Raw genomic sequence first — 5,072 nt, forward strand, 5'->3', positions numbered from 1 at the left:
CAGTCGTTTTTTTTTTTTTTAATTTCCACATATGCGCCGCATCAGCTTCTCCAGCCAATCAGGATCGAGCCCCCAATTTTAAAAGTCACATGCATCGCATGTGACTTTTTCCGGCGACCCACAAAATTTTCCGGCGAAATTTGGACTGAAATTGCGAATTTTTCAGTTTTACGGGACCAAATTGAAACCCTAGATACTTACGAGACTAAAACGAAAATGGCCTATAGCTGTGGGACGAAAATTGTCTTTTGCCCTTAATTATATATGTTCCCTGAAATTTGCCAATATTTGGCGAATTAAAAATAAGTATATTTTATTTTGTTTCGAGAAGAAAAATAAATAATTTCTTGATGATCTTAATTAATTATAAATCACTTGTTTAAATGAAAAGATTATTGTTTAGTATGTATGTTTTAACCATTACTAATAAAAGTGAAACTAATTGCGACTAAAAAAGTATTATCAATTATCAAATACTTTGTTCCTAATGTTAATTAGTTTCGAAATTCAAAATCCATTTCCCTCGATTATAAAGTCTCTAATCACGTACCAGAAAATTTAATTTTCTTTCTAATTTTTGTTGCTATTGGTATAATTTACTTCTTATATATATATATATATTATATTGTGTTTATGATTGATCTAGTTAGGAAAATTCGGATTTGGTTAGACATAAATTAATTATATGACAAATATATTATACTTCTGTGTAATTCGTGTATAATTATAGAAAAATGACTTATTATAGTACAAATGTATCATACTTACGATGTAATTGATTTGGTTCAATCAACTTGATTTGACTAAGAATTTTTCACTGACTAACTATTATAACTAGAGTAGTTTATTAATATTATTGACCTAAAAAATGAACTTTTGAAGCTTCAGGGTTTTAAAATCAATATTTTTCATTTTTTTAAAATAAGAGTTAAAGTTAGAAGACAATATATATATATGGTATATGGTTATACTTGTGTGGTGCAACAAGTATGTAATCTACAAACAACTTCTATCAATCAAGATATTTTTTAAATAATCACAATAGTTAATATCATGTATTTATTATATGTACAATGGTTATACTTGTGTTTACTATACAAAGTTTAATTAAATTATTGTCAATTGTATGATGATTTTTATAATACAATCTACCTACTTTCAAATTACCAATAATCATAAAAAATTAAACTGAAATTGAACTTGAAACAAGAAGGGTGCTTTTGCGATTATGTATATTTTACAATTATTTTTTATGGGCATTTTTTGTCCGACAAAGTAGCCAGAGTTCTACTAAAAAGACGAGATTAAAAAAAGGATTTGAACCATTATTGCAAACACAGGAATTAAAATAAAAATTACCCACTATTACTCTTTGTACCTTTCACATTTATTGTTGCTGTACATTCAAATTAGTCTTGATATCTATTTATTTTTTTTAAAAAAATCTGCGTATAAGCATTTTTCTGAGCTGTTTTAATCTTTCTCGAACGTAAGTCTTTAATTACAAAAAAAGAGAATAATTTAAAATCTTGAATTTAAACACTTGGGTAAAATGATCCGAGTGCAGAAAGGCCCAAACTAACCCACTGAAATAATAAGCTCCAAAATGGGCCCAGTATGACTTGTGGGCCCAATGTGATATTTTATTCATTGGACTAGGGAACCAGGGAAGGCCCATTAAAGCCCAAGTAAGAAGGCTGATAGGATTCAACATTTCGCCCAACTTTCAAAGGAGTCCAGAATCTCACATATTCACATTTGAAATTGAAACTCAAGAAAATATATTTGAACTTGTTGCCTTTTCGCAAAAACGCTTTATTTCGGTAGCGATTTTACGCATACATATGTATTTTATCTTTCTATATTTAGAAATCGTAGAAAAATTACTGCTAACAAGATAGTTTTCTCCCCAAAATTTATTGTTGAGCTAACTTGATCACACTTAATTAACTACACAATGAATATAATTTAATTAATATATAATTAGTGTTAAATTAATTAAATTCGATTTAAATTAAAAATTATCGTACCTACTCATCTCTTTTTCATCCTTGCGTTTTTCTGGTAAAAGGTAGATATAGTCGTGACGGTAACAAATGCCAAGAATGAGCAAAGGAAGAGGCTCTTTGTCCTAATCTTTTACCACACAATGTATATATTTTTGTTTCTATGTATTAGTCATTGTGGCACATTATTTCTATATGTATATGATATATTTTTTTTTATACTTTTGAGCATATTATACATAAAAACAAAATATATGAATCAATAAATCATTAAAAAGAAAAAGAACAAAATAGAGTGGGAGACAAACAAAAAACAATAAACTTAATGTAATATTGTTAAAATGACATGAATGCACTTTCTAACTACGGTGATGCAACTTACGACTCGATGGGTGTCCCATCGCGAGAGGTATTGTCGGCACTAACTTCGTATGAACCTCACAGTTTTGTCTTAAAAATGTGTCATAAATTAATAATATTCAGTTGATCTCATTTTTGTACCATCAAGGGATATAATTGTTATATATTAAAAATTAATGTGGTGGTGTCATTAACCGTCGTTTGTGAATGTAAAAAAATTTCTTTTATATTAATATAGATTAAGAAAAGAGAAAGGCAGTAGTGAGTATTATGATATGTGGGGATGCCTAATTAGGGTTAGGATTCGCATTTCCGAAAATCTTAGGCAGTTGACTATCATTAGTAGCATCATTATTATTATTATTCCCTTGCCACCCCTTAATTAATCACACACAAAGCATGTCTAAGGAATATATTTGTGTCTAATAATGGGGCCTGCTGCCTGCTGCCATATATAAAGCATGATCTTAATGCTCATCATTCCCTCTGCCCTACACTATCTATTTCATATCCCTGCCTAATCTTTAAACCGCAATTTCCCATATTATCATTTTCATAGTCTTTTTTAATTTCCTCTCCTACCTTTTATTTAACTTAATATTTAGTTATATGTTATTTAAAATTTTAAACTGTTCAACAACCCAAATTCTATGTCTCGATTGTACTCTCTTACACATCACAAAATGATTTGTTGTCACACAACATATAAATTATAATCAATACGGTGTTATTTGATTTAATTTTTTCTTGTGATTTAAATAAAAAGTTTATACTAACTAGTATTAATTAATTATTCTGACCGATGCATCAATGCTTTAGAATAATTGATGATGAAATTAATATATAAGGACCCATTGGTTTCCTTATTTCTTGGAAAATAATACAGAAATGATTAAAGAGGTAGGAGTTAGAGCAACACAATTAAAACAAATTTGGGACATAGTTTCAGGGATATACTTAGGATTCTGCATGTCACCTCAAACATGATCATCATCAACAAAACCAACAAAATAGGTTGTTTTCTTGTTTCCTTCCCTTCAAATTTCTCCTATCTTTGGGGCATAATAATCATTACAATTTCAAACCAAAAGTTAAATGAAAAACATATTCGGTCAAACAAACAAACCCTTAATTAATCCCATCATCATATTCCTAATCATCATTAGTCTCCCTATCGTACCTTCATTTGTCAAAAGGAATATCATTTCCTTGCTACACATGAGCATCATTACCACCTGGGGCTCCACCAATGATTCGTATCAAAATTGATAGTTAAACCTTGTTAATCGCCGTTTACCGTATTCGTAACGCCTCTAATTAAATAATTATTTCCTGTTGTTTTAAGAGCAGCAGTCATTAATTACTATTATTTTTGTGGTGTTTACTGAGCAGATGCTACTATTAAATATTCTGATTGGTCGGTGGACTTAAATAATTATTAATTACATTTTTTCGTATTAATGTACCAATTGTTTAAATATATATAGTTTTTTAAAAAATATTTGTAATTATTTTCCAGTAGAATGGGCTGCACCGTAGGACTCAGTGTGTCCAGCAACCTCATGCTTAAAGCCCATTATGATGGGCCCCACATGATGCCAATGAGTGGTACTATATGCTATATTGTTTGGACTTTTTGCAACTTTCTATGATTCAATGATTTTCAATAAATTGAGAAAAAAGAAAAAAAAAAAAAAAAGAGGACCGATGGATAAAACCTGCGTTTCATAAAACTATTAGCTTTGATACTTTGATTGTGGTTCATTTTGAAGAAATAAGAAAGTTGTGGACCAAATTGATATTAATAGAAAATGGCAGTGGACGGCGGCTGAGAAGAAAATTTGAAAGGGGGGTGGGGTGGAAGGCAGTCATCGTAAAAAAGCGCGACGTAGTGGGGGTGGGACAGTTGTAGATTTTGGAGGACTTGAGTGGGTCCATAAAATCTAAGAGGTGAGCTGTTCCTTTTCTTCATATCTGTCACTTTTCCACCCACCATTCCTGTTATTAAATTTCATATTTCATTCAAATTAAATAATAGGTAAATCAATCATAAATATTTTTTTAGTTTGAAAAATTATAATTATTCATTTAACAACGACTCTATTTTCTTATCATCCAATATTTTTGTGGACAATTTTTTTTTATGAATTATTTATTTTGATCACTCTTAATTTTTTTTTTATTTTTAAAGAATTTGAGTAAATGTAAAATAGTATTGTTCACATCATCGTTTAGGAACTATATAATTATTTTTATTGAGAAAAATATTTATAATTTTTTAAATAATAAAAAAATATTTTTAATTATATCAAGTTTGAAATAAGGTAGGTGAAATTTATTTTGGTGATGAATAATTTGGTTTTGGTGGAAAAATGAATGAGCCATAATTCTGAGAAAAAGTGTTGTCAGAAAGGAAGTGAGTAAAGTGGGGTGGAGCGATGAGTGATCACAAATTGAGGAGTTGGGGTGGTGGCCTATAATACAACTCACTTCAATACCTACGTACTTGGGAATTAATAATTACACCACTGCAGCTACTCCCAAAGGGTTTATATGAATATTCATTCATTCCCACTTAAGACGTTTCTACATATACACCTACCAATTACCATAACCCTCTTTTCCAGTTAATATTGTTTATTTTTTTTGTTGTTTTATAAACAAACTTATACAAATAATTCAAATCCTTTACATCTATTCAACTTG

The sequence above is a fragment of the Sesamum indicum genome, linkage group LG8 (genome assembly GCF_000512975.1).
Source record: "Sesamum indicum cultivar Zhongzhi No. 13 linkage group LG8, S_indicum_v1.0, whole genome shotgun sequence".
Classification (NCBI taxonomy): Eukaryota; Viridiplantae; Streptophyta; class Magnoliopsida; order Lamiales; family Pedaliaceae; genus Sesamum; species Sesamum indicum.